The sequence below is a fragment of the Pinus tabuliformis genome, chromosome J (assembly GCF_031772625.1).
Source record: "Pinus tabuliformis cultivar Carrire ecotype Pingquan chromosome J, CPIR1, whole genome shotgun sequence".
NCBI classification, from domain to species: Eukaryota; Viridiplantae; Streptophyta; class Pinopsida; order Pinales; family Pinaceae; genus Pinus; species Pinus tabuliformis.
In genome coordinates this window covers 784071949-784089807 of record NC_142295.1, presented here as the reverse complement: position 1 = coordinate 784089807, position 17859 = coordinate 784071949, and the positions used below count along the sequence as shown (strand labels likewise).

At 36.6% G+C, this 17859-nt stretch overlaps 1 pseudogene across 1 annotated transcript in view; it reads right to left on the bottom strand.

The window, feature by feature from the left end:
* LOC149229059 (pleiotropic drug resistance protein 1-like) overlaps positions 1 to 17859 on the bottom strand; it is a 90742-nt pseudogene that overhangs the window by 49955 nt on the left and 22928 nt on the right. The window contains exons 13-19 of the transcript XR_016248363.1: positions 10329 to 10441; positions 10089 to 10233; positions 9918 to 9980; positions 3401 to 3504; positions 2778 to 3110; positions 2383 to 2673; positions 2112 to 2296 (exon numbers count right to left, since the gene is read on the bottom strand). The product of XR_016248363.1 is annotated as a pleiotropic drug resistance protein 1-like (transcript). The remainder of the gene's footprint in view (positions 1 to 2111; positions 2297 to 2382; positions 2674 to 2777; positions 3111 to 3400; positions 3505 to 9917; positions 9981 to 10088; positions 10234 to 10328; positions 10442 to 17859) is intronic.

Genomic DNA, 17859 nt, shown 5'->3' with positions numbered 1-17859 from the left:
CCATAAAATAACAACAAAGATGGTTTGGATATACTATCCAAACCACCACAAAACAACAGAAACTATGGTTGTAACTATTCCAAAACACCGCAATAAAACCAAAAACTATAGTTAAAACTGTCCAAAACAACACAAAACTACTAAAAATTATATTTGTAGCTACCCAAAACACCACAAGATGACTATTGCAACCTAATAATCTAAATCCTCTCTCGTTGAATCGTCCTTGCTCAAATCCCCTTGTTATAATCACGCTTGCTCAATTTCTTAGGTTGGGTGCTCAATTTTCCTTTACTCAAGCCTCACATTGTTATAATCACGCTTGCTCAATTTCTTAGGTTGGGTGCTCAATTTTCCTTTACTCAAGCCTCAAACAATGTGAGGACAAATGAAAGAGACCTCTTTTAAAAGAAATTTTAAATTTATAGAGGCTTCAAGAAATTTCGAAAAAGAATAACTTTATTTTTAAACCATTAAAAACCAATTTTCGTAAGTCATGAGCAAATTTGCGTGCCATATTTGCACATTGTATGACTTGAAATGGCTTGTATGAGTACAGAAATGCACAGTTGAGTGATTGTACGCATTGGAGCGTGAATCTCAACCTAGGTTTATTGGAATTGAAGTTCTCAAATTCATGAACTCTTTTCATTCACCCTATTGGGGTTTCATTGGCAACTATAATCCTAAAGGTATCCCAACATACTTTTATTGGAATTGAAGTTCTCAAATTCATGAACTTTTTTCATTCACCCTATTGGGGTTTCATTCGCAACTATAATCCTAAAGGTATTATCTTCCGTGTCTCTATCCATCCTAGAGAGAGTTGTTTTCTTGACCTATGCTTCAATGTATTCATGAGTATTCTTTTCTACATTTGTACTATGTTGATTTTGTGCAGTGGTCCCTCTTCATCATCTAATATTTGTGAATGAAATGATTATCATCCTTTATGCCATGTTTTTTATTTTAGAATCATGTACTCTACATATGTGTTATTTAAATTAATATAACATGTTGTATTTTTTAATTTTAGAATCATGTACCTATGTGTTATTGGTTGACAAATCAATAGAGGAGGTTGTATTTTTATAATCTAATTTGTGTATATATTTGAAGGCTTTTTTTTGAAATATAGTTTTATTTAGTAATCATTTGCTAATATAAATCTCTACACATATATTAAAATATATAAAAATAGTGATTTTCATTAGATTTTTCTATCTTGTTAAAATATTTACTTAAGGTATTTTTAACAATTAAAAAATAGTTCTCTCTCAATAATGGTATTAGTGAATTTAGAAGGTGTAACCAAAAAAGCATTTTAGTGAATTTAGAAGGTGTAATCAAGAGTTAAGATGGATCTAGGAAGGTTCAATTCCCTTTTAAATAGGTTATATTTCACATGAATATCATGGGTCAATATCATGGTTTCTCATCATCTATGAGCTCAAAAACCACTGTAAATTGGCCAAGTCAATTTTACTTTAACTACCTACAAAAATTAATAAAAATAATATTATAGAATTTTTATTTAACATAAGTTTTTTTTAAAGACAGATTCTATTATATTACAACATCTCTACCATACTAGATTGGAAATTACCTCTATATAATAAATTTATATAATTTTTTTATTTTAAAAATATAAGAAAAATTATTTAGTGTTATTTATTAATATGATTATGCTCATCCGTGACCAAATAAATATAAACAATATTTTCTAACCTATGACATGTTTACTAAAAATATTTATTGGATTATCATATTATAATAAAATTATGTTTATTAATTATCATATTATAATAAAATTATGTTTAATAATAAACAGATATTTTACACTGGGAATCTTTTCTAACTTATCAAATATTTATTACAAATATTTATTAAAAAATAAAAATTTTCTCTCATATATATATAAAACAAAACGATAGATCATATTAATAAACAAAATCGACATATATAATTTTAATATAACTTTTCTTTTTCCTTGATTTTAATGTAACTTCTTTTTTTCAAGAATCTATGATATGATTTTTACCCAACCTTTATTGACTTCAAGATGTAAAACTAAGCAGGTAGTATTGAGGATCTCGACTCCACAGACTTACTTGTAGAGAGAGGAATTTCGATAGATTTCTGAAAAATCGACTCCGAGACGGGTCTCTGCAGGGTTGCTTCCTGGTGTGATTTTAGCAACACCTTCAACTGCCTCCAGGTAGTCGATGAGCATTTGGGAATGGCGACCAAGGGGTCCAACGTAGATCATCTTTCCCCCTCGTTTCATCAACACTAGCTACGTTTCATCCAGAAGATCAAATATTACTACCAAATTTCAACAGAATATATACTGAATGATTTGCGAATAGATCTGGAATGTACCTCATCGAAAGCGTCAAATATATCAATGCTGGGTTGATGAATAGTGCAAACGACAGTTCGTCCAGTATCGACGGTGTTTCGAATCGTTCTCATAACAGTAGCAGCAGCCCTCGCATCCAGTCCAGATGTTGGTTCGTCCATGAAAATTATTGAAGGATTGGATACCAGTTCAACTGCTATTGTCAATCTCTTTCTTTGTTCTATGGACAGGCCATTTACTCCAGGGAAACCAACCAGAGCGCTACTTAGGTTATTCAACTCTACAAGATCCATTACTTCTTTCACAAACATCTGATCATTAGACAGGATCGGTGGTTAACGATCTGAAACTAATAGTGCTAACTCTAGAGTAGTAATTAATTGACCAGAAAGTATACACTGAAATGCAACATTACCTCTCTTCTTTCAGAATTCACCTCCTCTCCCAGACGAAGCCAAGATGAGTATACGAGGGATTCGTATACTGTAATAAATGGTGAATGAATATCAGTTTGTTCGCAGTAACCAGAAATTCTTGCGAAGGTTTGTTGTTTCTTAGGATAGCCAGAGATGGTTATTGATCCTTCCACGAATCCTCCAGTTTTCCTCCCGACAAGAACATCCATCAGTGTGGTTTTTCCGGCGCCACTTTCACCAACTAAAGCTGTAAGTACTCCAGGTCTGAATGATCCGCTCGCTCCACGCAGTAGCTGAAGTCTTTGTTCTGCGACTCCTTCCTTTTTCATTTCCTACAATGTTCATAGTTAACCATAACATGACTATTCTAAAGTTTGTAATAATGTAAAAAGTCAGGAAAGTTTGTAATAATGTAAAAAGTTCATTTACTACATTGTTTATAAAAAAATTCTAAAATCTATAATTATATTAAACTAATTTTTTTTACATAACATCATCAAAAATAAAATTTCCCTTTAGTACATTGATAAATTCATAATAAATCCAAACAAATATAATTATTATGTTGTTACATCCGCTGTTTAATTTCAAATATAGAGCATGGTAACTCGACAGCACATACCGCAGGCATATCTACATAGTAGTTGACGTCCTGAAATGCTAATGACAGAGGTTGGAATGGCAAAATCATTCCTTTTGTTTTCACCATCGGCTCTGCACAAATTGCTTCTTAGTACTCGCGATCAACAAGGTAATCATGCAAACTTTACAGTGACTTATAATAGATCTATCTATTCACTCTATTATGGAATCTAAAAAATTTGAAGGAAATTGTTGGGAATTCATGTAAGATGTTACGAGAGGTTTCACTTTCATGTTGAGGTGGAGAAAACGAATTTGATCCTTTTAATGCAACGCTCTGCATTGTTGGATATTTTTCAATGGGGAAAATACCAAAAACCAAAGAAGCAAACACCACAGAGCCAATGCTCTGTTTTCTTTGTTCCAGGATCTTTTGTGCACAGGGAAGCTTTAAATAAAATTACTCAGAACAGAGTATTACACAGCCATAAAATCATTTCCATTCATTAAAATATAAAGCCTGTTACATATGTCTTCCTCTTTGTTGAGAGGAATTCACCAAAATTACTTTCACCCATCAAAACTCTGTTTTCACCTGAGAAATTACTGTGCTGGGTTTACTGCAGTAAAACCCATTTTTACATTTGCTGGTGTAAAACTATTTTTACACATACTGCTGTAAAAATATTTTACACATACAGTAAACTTTATATTACATTCACAATGTTAAGATAGTCTTCGGCAAAATCACATAATCAATCTTTTGTCGACGCGTTTCGAACCAACCAGTGTGGTTCATCGTCAGGACAAGTTGAAGGACTGATCTGGCTAAGCCTGATTAAATAGAGGCTTAGCCAGATCAGTCCTTCAACTTGTCCTGACGATGAACCACACTGGTTGGTTCGAAACGCGTCGACAAAAGATTGATTATGTGATTTTGCCGAAGACTATCTTAACAATGTTATGGATCACAGAAGTCTAAATTCCTTAATTACATTCACAATCTCATAAAATACCTTAGCGCTCTTTTCTTTTGCATTTCAATGCAAATTCAATACATAAAAAAAACTTACTTAACACACATGCGCTCCTCTCTTTTTCTTCTCTTCATGCACTGCTGTGCATTTCCTTGGCTTTGGCTCCTGCTTCATTTTTACAATATATTCAACTGCATAAAAACACCAGAACATATGCGCTCCACTCTTTTATTTGCAGATAGCTGCTGTGCATACATTTTCAAAATGAGCAGCATTTCTTATGCACTACTGTGCATTTTTATAACAAAAAAACATTCTTCATTCTTTTCGCACGAGATGTGCTTCACCCTTAATTTTTCGCTGCACCAACGCTTTACGATGCCCCACACAAAAGCATTACAACCCATGTGCCAAACAAAACAAAAATACAGAGCGCATTTTACTTTGCTCCTTCGTCCCTCTTACAACCCTTACCACACACTCGTTTACATATCATATATAAAAAAAACATATAAAAAAATATATATAACGTATGTGCCCATAACCATTTAAGAGGGCCACCAAAAATTACGTAAAGCATTAAAAACATTAACTCCTCCATTCTCGGCGGTCAACCAAAACTTGACTTTTACTTTACGCAAAAAAATTGATTTGATGCGGGCGTATGCAGCTTCGGAGATCGACGGTGGAGGATGAAGAGCTCCATCGGACGGCTGACAACAATGTCAGAAGACATCATGTGACTGAACAATACCTCCCGAGAAACTTACGTTGCGTTACGTCAGTGGTAAACCATGTGTCAGCTCCATATTTTCTCGGAGCTCCTTGCCGGATTATTCCTTCATCGGAAAGCTGGTCCGAGAAGTTCCAGGCGTGTATGCTGAACGGATTCTGGCGATGTTGCCGCTGCGTTGAAATTACGATTTCAACACTCCCCTTTAATTTCAACAGCTGGGCATTCAATCTTACCCAAACACTTCCTCACATGGAGCGATTCCCCAACACTGCTGTTACAAAAGTATCTTCCTCACATAGAGGGATTCACCAACTGCTTCTGATGCAGTTCATAAACAAACAAAGTTGTCTTCCTCTTAATAGAGGGATTAACCTGAAACTGTGCTTAAGAGCACCTTCCTCATGACAGAGGGATTCACCTGTGACTATGCTGAAAAGCATCATCCTCTTGATAGAGGGATTTACCACACTATGCTGAAAAGCATCTTCCTCTTGACTGAGGGATTCACCATGACACTGTGCTGAAAAGCACTTTCCTCTTTAATAGAGGGTTTCACCAAATCACTGCTTCAAATGCAGTTCCAAAACAAAACATTCATTGCACTGCTGTGTGTGCAAACTCATTACAATGTTCTTTTATGCTGCTGCATATTCTCTGCTGCACTGTTGTGCCATCTTCTTTACTGTGTCTATCCCACACTGCTGTGTCTACACTTGCACTGCTTGTGCACTTTTCAAAGACAAAATACTCTGTCTTTTCTGGAACAATTACACTGTTCCAATTTACAAATTTACACTGTTGTGTGTAAACATTTCTTACACTCACTGCTGTTGCATATATTGCATTTCAATTCAATGAACAACAAATTCATTACATTTACCTTTACTGCTGTAAGGAAAGTTTCTTTTGCATGTGCTGTTGTTCAAAACTTCTTGCTGCTGCATTTTTCACATTTGCATTTCTGTGTGCTTCTCCTTCTTGCCATCATGCTGCTGTCCATAACTTCTCGCTGCTGTATTGCCTTTGCAATTTGCACTGTCGCTGCCTTTTGTTTCATCATACTGTTGTGCCCATACTGTTGGCACTTCATTCTCCACACAAAAATAACACGGAGTGTTACCTTTTCTTATGCACCCTTGCTTCACACAATCTTAGTCTTCATTTTTTTTAATTACACAATGCACTACTGTGCAATTCCTTTGGCTTTCTGCTGCCACACATTATCATTCACCCATGTGCATTAAAAATCTGTTGTCCCTGTTTTTCTTTATGCATTTCTTTGCATGTTGCATTGCATATGAAGAAAAACATTACATTTTTTTTGCTGTGTATTGTACTCACTCTGCTGTGAGTGTGCTCTCTCACATTACATAGAAGGAAACTACCTTCCATTGCTATGCATTTCAATGCATGTGCTCCATAACAAAAAAAAAATCAAAACTGTTGTTCATTCTAATCCATGTGCTCCAAAAAAAAATTCCAAACTGCTGTTTTGTATTTTGTCTTCCCACTGCTGTGAGGGTCTCCATGCTCTACATTTTTCTCTTATCTCGCTACTGCTCTTTACATTTCACCGCTGCCATCTTTTCTTCTTTATGCATTTCTGTGCATATTGCATAAACACAAAGCAAAAACATTGTTGATTTCATCACTGCTGCATATTACCTTTCAGAGGGATTAACAAAGATTTCATTTGCAACTACTGCGCTGCAATACATCCTCCATCAACAAATGACTGTTAATACAGTTCAGCAAACAAAAAAAAATTACAAGCTCCCCTTTAATGTATGCTTGTCTTCTTTTGGCAAGTTTTCTCAAAACAAACTTAGATCAGCTGCGTTGCTTAAGGGGCTTTCACACTGTATTTCTTTTCTTCTCCATACTTGTGTAACTTTCTTCTTTTGCATGGGTCTAGCTTGTGTAAGATCCCATGTTAAGTTACAGTCACGTGCCATATGCCCAATGCTATGACACTTAAAACATTCAACATTTTTCATGAATGACATTTCATGATTTCTTCTTGTGAAATTATTTCTTGGAGATTGTCGGGGACCACAACATCTATCTCCATGAAATGCTCTACAGTCTTTTGCCATATGACCAAATTTTGAGCAAGCATAACAATAACCATAAAATGAACTTTGGTACCTGGGAGATGGAGGTTTCCTTGATGTACTTCTGAAGCCTTGCTGCCTTGAGATTCTTTGATGATCACCGTTGCCTCTTGCCTTTTTGACATCAGCTACATTTCTTCTTGGAGCTGGTTTTCTACTTGGAGCAAGATCTCTTCTATTGCAGCCTTCATTTTTCTCCTTGCCTTTGCTGGAACTAGGAGCATCACCATCTCTTTCTGGCTTCTTCACATCTCCTTTGCTTAAAGCATCCTCATCCTTGTTTGAGGGTTCAGCTACATAACCAAGTCCTGATTTATCAGATGGAGATCTGTGATAGCTGAGCATGTCATCCAAGGCTTGAGAGCTCTTCATGATCTTGTTCATCCCTTTAACCTTCTTCCTGAGGAGGACAATCTCTTCTTCCAACTGTTCACATACATTGTTCTTCTTTGTAAGTTGTTCCTCAGTTTCTTCTTTGCTACGAGTAGCTTCAGCTGCTACTATTTTTAGGGAGATAATATCAGACTTCATTTTGGAGATCTCTGCTTGACTGCTCTCCATTTTCTTTTCAGCTTCTTGTGTCTGCTTCCTGGCTTCTTGTAGTTCGGACTTAAGGGAGGAGACCTCTACCTTGTACTGTCCAATCTCTTCTACAAGTTTGTTCACTATCTTGTGCCTTTGTTCAAGTTGACTTGACAAGGCGTCTTCCTGCTTTTTTGCTCTGTTCAACTGATTTGTCATAGACATGAATTCTTCATGATGCTTCCTCTTGCATTGATCAAGCTCCTTCTTAAGCTTGACTAACTCTTCATCCCTTTCTTTTACTTGAAGCTTGATGAGGTCAAGCTTTTCATTCTTAGCTTCTATGATGAGTTCTTCTTGACTCATTGTCATGGTCAGTGCTCCCTTTGCATGAAGATCATGCAGTCTGCCCCATATCTCCTTTGCTGATGTATATTTTCCTAGATTCCTCTTCACAGAATCAGGGAGTCCATCCAAGATTAGTTTTGCTGCTTGTGCATCATACTCCATGGATTCTTTATCCATCTTGCTATCATCAATCACTGACTCCCAGACTTCAATCCCCTCAGACATTAGGAAAGCCCTCATCTTTATTTCCCATACATCAAAGTTTCCATCAAACTTTGGGGTTTCAAATAAAATGTATTCAAATGGATTGCCTTCTATTTTAGTAGAGGAGGGAGACACATTTTTAGCAGGCTTGGAGGCTTTCTTCTTTGACCTCGCCATTCTTATCTAGGCTTTAAATACTTGACTGTGTTTTTTTTAATCACTGACTGTTTCTATAACAGTAACACAAAGGAAAGCTTGAGGAATACCTTAATCCTTTTGGCTGTGGCTTCACCCTGCTTGAGAGCCTTCAGTGCTGCAACAAGAGTTCTTCCTTCAGCTTCTTTGAGCCTGGACTAGCTCCGATACCACTGTTGGATATTTTTCAATGGGGAAAATACCAAAAACCAAACAAGCAAACAGCACAGAGCCAATGCTCTGTTTTCTTTGTTCCAGGATCTTTTGTGCACAGGGAAGCTTTAAATAAAATTACTCAGAACAGAGTATTACACAGCCATAAAATCATTTCCATTCATTAAAATATAAAGCCTGTTACATATGTCTTCCTCTTTGTTGAGAGGAATTCACCAAAATTACTTTCACCCATCAAAACTCTGTTTTCACCTGAGAAATTACTGTGCTGGGTTTACTGCAGTAAAACCCATTTTTACATTTGCTGGTGTAAAACTATTTTTACACATACTGCTGTAAAAATATTTTACACATATAGTAAACTTTATATTACATTCACAATCTCAGAAAATACCTGAGCGCTCTTTTCTTTTGCATTTCAATGCAAATTCAATACATAAAAAAAACTTACTTAACACACATGCGCTCCTCTCTTTTTCTTCTCTTCATGCACTGCTATGTATTTCCTTGGCTTTGGCTCCTGCTTCATTTTTACAATATATTCAACTGCATAAAAACACCAGAACATATGCGCTCCACTCTTTTATTTGCAGATAGCTGTTGTGCATACATTTTCAAAATGAGCAGCATTTCTTATGCACTACTGTGCATTTTTATAACAAAAAAACATTCTTCATTCTTTTCGCACGAGATGTGCTTCACCCTTAATTTTTCGCTGCACCAACGCTTTACGATGCCCCACACAAAAGCATTACAACCCATGTGCCAAACAAAACAAAAATACAGAGCGCATTTTACTTTGCTCCTTCGTCCCTCTTACAACCCTTACCACACACTCGCTTACATAGCATATATAAAAAAAACATATAAAAAATATATATATAACGTATGTGCCCATAACCATTTAAGAGGGCCACCAAAAATTACGTAAAGCATTAAAAACATTAACTCCTCCATTCTTGGCGGTCAACCAAAACTTGACTTTTACTTTACGCAAAAAAATTGATTTGATGCGGGTCGTATGCAGCTTCGGAGATCGACGGTGGAGGATGAAGAGCCCCATCGGACAGCTGACAACAATGTCGGAAGACATCATGTGATTGAACAATACCTCCCGAGAAACTTACGTTGCGTTACGTCAGTGGTAAACCATGTGTCAGCTCCATATTTTCTCGGAGCTCCTTGCCGGATTATTCCTTCATCGGAAAGCTGGTCCGAGAAGTTCCAGGCGTGTATGTTGAACGGATTCTGGCGATGTTGCCGCTGCGTTGAAATTACGATTTCAACATTCCCGTTCTTGATTTTCTTCTAACACATCGTCAGCAACGATTGCCTGCGGTTTTCCAAGGGCTGAGAAATATACCCAAACTATAGCATCAGTTGATCGACTCGAAAAACACATGAAAATTATACGAAAAACAAAGAACTTTACTATGAGAGATCCAAGTTGGTCATTACAGTCCAAATAGTGCAACGCGAGCGTGAAGAGGATATTAAGGATAATAACAAAACCCACGACTGCTGCAAGGCTAATCCAATACCAGTAGCTCTCCGTGAAAAACCCACGCGATTTCAACAATTTGACTCCAATTTCGTAATTTGGCTGCAAAATCAGAACAAAATAACACAAAATAAAACTTTTTAACACATGAAATGATTTGTTTTTATAAAAGTATCATCCAGCATAAAATATCACACAGTAGAGACCTTTTGCCACCTTGTTGCCAGGAACTCGTTCACTGCAACAGCGTTTTGAGCGTACGAGAGGGGAGATAACCAGTAACCCCATATCCACCAACCTTTAATATCGTCTGTTTGGCAGGAATCCAAAAAATTAGGACTTTATTTTATTATTCTAGTTTTGATGAGTCCAATTTGTAAAACAGGGTCCAAACTGTAGGCCATGCTGCCGGACTCTATTTTTTCTTTTTCTTTTTTTTGGGAAAACTTTTGTTTGCAAAAACAAAAGTTGTTACATCTTTTTATGTTCATCAGCAACCAATCACTACCAACAGAGATCACAGCGTGGAAGTCAAAATGTCAGGAACAGTGTCTACTATATTTACGAAGTTAGAATTTGAATGGGTTATGATATTAATAAAAAAAATTGATTCATATATTATTTTGAATTAAAATTTAGTGTGATATGAATTTGAATTTGAATGGGTTATTTTTTAACCGTTGGGAAAATTTATTGTCAAATATGTAATGAGGATAATCACTTTTGGCTATTAATTTTAAATGCAGGTCGGCCCATATTTTTATTCACAGAAAATCACACTATTTGGAATAACTAGCTAGTAATTCTTAGAAAGCAAGCTTTCACTCGTACCAAATATATCTGGATTTTGGGCTATTACCTTGTTTCTTTCAATCTTAAAAAAAAAGCTTTTAACCAAATAAAAATAATTTTAAAACATAGTCCAAACCAATTTTAAATTAATTAAAAAATTAATTCATATATTATCTTGAATTAAAATAAAATAAAATATAAAAACAAAATAAGAAAAAAGACCAAAGATTGAAAAGTTTTCAATCTGGTAAAACGTTTTACTTCACCAAAAATTTCTTTCATCCTTGTTATCCTCTCAAAAATACTTCCACAAATCAAATAAAATGAGTTTCCACTTCATGCATAAATTAGACATTGTTCTCTATTTTATTAACAGCTAAAGCAACAAAGGACATGGTGAATTGTTGCGATAATGATTTTAGTGGCAGAAGCAAGAAGAAAGACTTACACTGACTCAGATATCCCCCGTACTACATCCATAAAGACATGGTTGAATTTTTGAACATACCGTCATATTTTAAGTATTTCGGTATTTCACTTTAATATGATATGGAAACATTTGAGATGGGTAAATTTTGATATTATTATGAATGTATTGGTATATAATATAAATTAGTATTTTTCATCATGGAAGAATGGTTATTGAGTAGAGAAATTTATTGAGTTTAGAGTTTTATTTTACAGCTTAATATGATGTATAATTCTGTCTTTTTGTTATTAAAATTTGTTGGAATTTAATTCCAACTGCAACAATGAACAGCTGTACATGAATATGATTTGCAGTAAATGTTAAAGCTGTTCGGTGCAGCCAAGTCGCCTTTGATATTTCTGCACATTAATATGCATTAAAGTTTCAGTTGATTTCCCCTGCAGGCAGCCGACTTGTTTTTTGATAAAGGCATCACCGCCTTGCTGCAATAAATTCTGAGATAAACATTAGAAGATATTTTGTAATATTTTATTGTTTTAATCAGATATCTTTCAGCATATAAATACCGCACAGCAGTTCTGTTTTAAAGCTAGCGTTAGAAGCAGCAGCAGCAGCTGAAGAATCACACAGAGCAGAGGAAAGCACGCAGCAGCGTGAAGAGGAAGAAGAATAATTTCAGAACAGTGAAATGCACAGCAGTGCAGAAATTTGAATGTAATTTGTTTTTATGTTCATCTGTGTGGAACAGAATCGTTCCTTAGTGAATTTCTGAAGTAGATGTTCAGCAATAGAAGTTTTGAAATTCCCTCTGTATGAGGAAGACAAATCTGTAACAGTTAGTTTATTTTGATAAATACAAGTTAAATTTTTCCTGTTGCTGTTACACCGTCACCGTTGCTGAAACACCTCGTAACTCAAAAATTACTTGACGTCAAAAGTTTACGTTGCTGAAACACGACGATCAGCGTTGCTGAAACACCTGTTTCAGCAACTGAAAAAAAACTGTGTTGCTGAAACACCGTTTCCAGCAAGCGAATTTTTCTGTTTTTCTGTGTAAAAACAGAGTGCGATTTTTGTCTGTCTGTTATGGAATTTATCAGAAAATTCCAACATGGTATCAGAGCTAGTCTAGGCACTCAGTGAGTCAAAAACAGAGATTGTTTTTCACTGTAGGAGCTGTAAGAAGTTTGTTAAGCAGATTTTTCTAGTAGAGAAAGTTTTTGCTTGTTTTTCAAAATACAGTCAGTACCTTTTCTTTACTAGTACAGGTTAAGATGGCAGATGTTGGAACAGGTTTGACAAATCCCCAACTGCCTCAGTTTAATGGGAAAAATCATAGTTATTGGTCCATAACAATGAAAGCATTGTTTGCTTCTCAAGGACTATGGGAGCTGGTTGAAACAGGGTATGCTGAACCTGCAGATGCAACAGCGTTGGCTGCTTTGACAGCAGCAGAAAGAGACCAGTTGAAGAGTGACAGAAAGAAGGATGCCAAAGCCCTCTTTTTCCTCTTCCAATCAGTACATGAAAGTGTTTTTCCTCGGATTGCAGCAGCAACAAAATCTAAGGAGGCATGGGATATTCTCCAAACTGCCTACCAAGGCATGGAGAAGGTGAAGACTGCAAAGTTGCAGATGTTGAGGAGAGACTTTGAAAATCTCAGCATGAAGGAATCTAATACAATAGATTCATTCTTCACCCAGGTTATTGGCTTGATAACCCAGATAAGATCTCATGGTGAGATTATTGAAGATAGAAGGGTTGTAGAGAAAATCTTGAGATGTTTACCCTCAAGGTTTGAATCTATTGTGGTGGCAATAGAAGAAACAAAAGATCTCTCACAGTTCACGGTAGATGAGCTGAGTGCTTCTCTGTTGTCTCATGAACACAGACTGAGTAGAGGAACAGATTCCTCTTTTGAGCAAGCATTCAAGACTCAGATGTCTTTTGGCCAAAGAAGAGGTGGAAGCAGAGCAAATTACAGAGGTCGTGGAAGAAGCCAAAACAGAGGCAGAAATTATCCAGCTAGCACAAGCGGAAGGAGCTGCAATCAGAACCAAGCTGAAGGTTCAAGCAAACAGCAAGCTCATGGACAAAGGTATGACAAATCCCAAGTCCAATGTCATTATTGTAAAAAAATTGGGCACTATGCCAATGAATGCAAGAAAAAACAAAATGACATGAACAATAGGCAGAATGTTAATTTTGCAAATGAAGAAGATAAGAACCCAAAGAATGTGCTGTTAACATGTAACATAGCACAAGACAAACAAGATGATTTTTGGTTCTTAGACTCAGGTTGTAGTAATCACATGACTGGAAATATTGCAATGTTTGCCAATCTGGATGAAAATGTGAAATCTGAGGTAACAACAGGGACTGATGATAAGATAACTGTCAAGGGTAAGGGCAGTGTCAATATCCGAGCAAAAAATGGAGAACAGATGACTGTGCAAGCTGTATACTATGTACCTGGTCTGAAATGTAATCTTTTGAGCATTGGACATCTCATGAACAAAGGTTACAACGTGTTCTTCAAAGATGATTTGTGTACTATCAGAGACATACCTCCAAGTAAGAAGATCATTGCACAGGTGAAGATGACCAGCAATAGAATGTTTCCTCTCAAACTCAGGGCAGATTTGAAGGAAGGCAGAACTATTGCGGCTGTAACACAAGAAGTCTTTCAAGAACAGGTGAAAGATGTGAATTGGTTGTGGCATTTGAGATTTGGACATCTCAATTTCCGAGGCCTGAATCTGTTGCACAGAAAGGGCATGGTAAAGGGATTACCGTTGATTGAGAAATTGAACAGCCTTTGTGAAGGCTACATCTTGGGCAAGCAACATAAAGAAAACTTTCCAGCAGGAAAGAGTATAAGGGCAAAAGCACCATTGGAAATTGTTCATTCTGATGTGTGTGGACCGATGCAAATACCATCATTTACTGGAAATAGATATGTTTTAACTTTTATTGATGATTACACCAGAAAGACATGGGTGTATATGCTGAAACAGAAGAGTGAAGTGTTTGAGAAATTCCGCCACTTCAAAACTCTTGTTGAAAAGCAGAGTGGGCATTATATCAAAGTGCTCAGAACAGATAGAGGAGGAGAGTACATCTCCCAAGAATTTCTGCGTTTTTGCAGAGAGAATGGCATACAAAAGCAGTTCACAGCAAGGTATACACCTCAGCAAAACGGTGTTGCTGAAAGAAAGAATAGGACCATTCTTGACATGGTCAGAAGTATGCTGAAGGCAAAACACTTGCCGTATGAGTATTGGGCAGAAGCTGTTACTTGCGCAGTTTACATCTTGAATAGATGCCCAACTAAAGCTGTCATGAACAGAATACCAGAAGAGGCATTGAGTGGTCAAAAGCAAACCGTCACTCACATGAGAGTATTCGGTTGTGTGGCATATGCACATGTACCAGATCAGCTAAGAAAAAAGCTTGATAGTAAGGGGGAGAAGTGTGTCTTTATTGGCTATTGTGATGAGTCAAAAGCATACAAACTCTATAATCCATCCACCAAGAAGTTAATAGTAAGCAGAGATGTGCAGTTCATTGAAGATGAAGCTTGGGATGGAAGCTTGGAAAAAACAGTGAATGTGAAGACAATAGTGTCTCATGAAGAAGAAGAGGAAGGGACAGCAGCAAATAATCCTTCCTTGGTGGCTCCTCCTACACCACAGCAAGTACAACAAACCACACCACAAGCTGGAATCCGAACAGCCTTGAGAAGTCAAGGAAGAACAGTTGCTGTTACACCACAAACAGCAACTGCTGAAACACCACAGGGATCAAATACACCCTCAAGTTCGGATGGAACTCCAAGCACACCAAGAATACCAAGATTCAGAAATCTGAATGAGATTTATGAACAAGGAGAGGTAAGTAACAATACCGGTCTGAATTCATTATTTGCCTTGTATTGTCATATTGATGACCCAATCCATTTTGAAGATGCTGTAAATGAAGATAAATGGATTGAAGCAATGAATGAAGAAATTGGTGCAATTGAGAAGAGTAAAACATGGGAGTTAGTGGATCTCCCTAAAGGCAAAGATGCCATTGGAGTTAAGTGGGTTTATAAGACCAAAAGTAATGCTGAAGGTAAGATTGACAGGCACAAAGCAAGGCTTGTTGTGAAAGGCTACAAGCAGCAACAAGGCAGAGACTATGATGAAACCTTTGCACCAGTAGCAAGGATGGAAACAATCAGAACAGTGTTGTCTATTGCAGCACAACACAAATGGAAGATTTATCAGATGGATGTTAAATCTGCATTCCTGAATGGAGTGTTAAAAGAAGAGGTTTATGTTGATCAACCTCCGGGCTATGAAGTTGAAGGACAAGAGCATAAAGTTTGTAAACTGAAAAAGGCTCTTTATGGGCTGAAGCAAGCTCCAAGAGCATGGTACAGCAGAATTGATGCTTATCTGATTGAGAATGGGTTTGCTAAGTGTGATGGTGAACCCACACTCTACATAAAGCAGAATGACGGTAAGATTATTATTGTTGTTTTATATGTAGATGATCTGATTTTTACTAGCAATGATGCTTCTCTCATTGCTGATTTTAAAGCAGTCATGAAGAGTGAATTTGAAATGACTGACTTAGGCTTCTTAAGATATTTTCTTGGAATTGAAGTAGACCAAAGTGAAAATGGTGTTTTCATTTCTCAAGATAAATATGTAGAAGCTGTTTTGAAGAGATTTAACATGCAGAACAGCAAGGCTGCTGTAACTCCAACAATAGTGGGGCTGAAATTAACCAAAGAAGACAGTAGCAAATATTTTGATCCAAAACTGTACAAGAGCATAGTTGGCAGCCTTATGTACTTGACTGCAACTAGGCCGGACATTATGCACGCTGTGAGTTTAATCTCCAGATTTATGGAAAGACCGAAAGAGACTCATTGGCAGGCAGCCAAGAGGATTCTAAGGTATGTGAATGGAACGAAGGGGTTTGGTATTTTGTACTCCTCTTCTGAAAGTTTCATGCTGACAGGTTACACTGACAGTGATTGGGCTGGAAGTGTTGATGATAGGAAAAGCACATCGGGATATGTGTTTCATATGGGATCGGGAGCCATCTCATGGGCTTCCAAGAAGCAACCAGTTGTGGCTTTGTCAACAACAGAGGCAGAGTATGTGGCAGCAACAGCAGCAGCATGCCAAGCAGTATGGCTGAGAAGAGTTCTCAAAGATTTGTGTCATGAACAAGAAAATGGCACAACCATTTACTGTGACAATAGCTCAGCAATAGCATTGTCTAAAAACTCTGTTTTTCATAAAAGAACAAAGCACATAGACACCAAATATCACTTCATACGTGAATTGGTTAACAATGGTGAGATTGTTTTGCAGCACTGCAGAACAGAGGATCAGATTGCAGACATCTTGACAAAACCATTAGCAAAGAAAGGTTTTGATCATTTCAGAAAATGTCTGGGTATGCAGCAGTTGAAATTAAGGGGGAGTGTTGGAATTTAATTCCAACTGCAACAATGAACAGCTGTACATGAATCTGATTTGCAATAAATGTTAAAGCTGTTCGGTGCAGCCAAGTCGCCTTTGATATTTCTGCACATTAATATGCATTAAAGTTTCAGTTGATTTCCCCTGCAGACAGCCGACTTGTTTTTTGATAAAGGCATCACCGCCTTGCTGCAATAAATTCTGAGATAAACATTAGAAGATATTTTGTAATATTTTATTGTTTTAATCAGATATCTTTCAGCATATAAATACCGCACAGCAGTTCTGTTTTAAAGCTAGCGTTAGAAGCAGCAGCAGCAGCTGAAGAATCACACAGAGCAGAGGAAAGCACGCAGCAGCGTGAAGAGGAAGAAGAATAATTTCAGAACAGTGAAATGCACAGCAGTGCAGAAATTTGAATGTAATTTGTTTTTATGTTCATCTGTGTGGAACAGAATCGTTCCTTAGTGAATTTCTGAAGTAGATGTTCAGCAATAGAAGTTTTGAAATTCCCTCTGTATGAGGAAGACAAATCTGTAACAGTTAGTTTATTTTGATAAATACAAGTTAAATTTTTCCTGTTGCTGTTACACCGTCACCGTTGCTGAAACACCTCGTAACTCAAAAATTACTTGACGTCAAAAGTTTACGTTGCTGAAACACGACGATCAGCGTTGTTGAAACACCTGTTTCAGCAAACTGAAAAAAAACTGTGTTGCTGAAACACCGTTTCCAGCAAGCGAATTTTTCTGTTTTTCTGTGTAAAAACAGAGTGCGATTTTTGTCTGTCTGTTATGGAATTTATCAGAAAATTCCAACAAAATTAACATTTTATTTTTATCCATAAAACATTTAAATAATATAAATTCATAAAAAAAAAAAAAATTAAATCTATATTACTGATACTAACTCTAATAACAAAAATAAAAAACTGAAAATTATACCGCTATGAACCTGGCGGAAATGCTCATTCTACAAACACAAGAAATGAAGAGGAAACATGGCTGAATTACCTAGGACTTG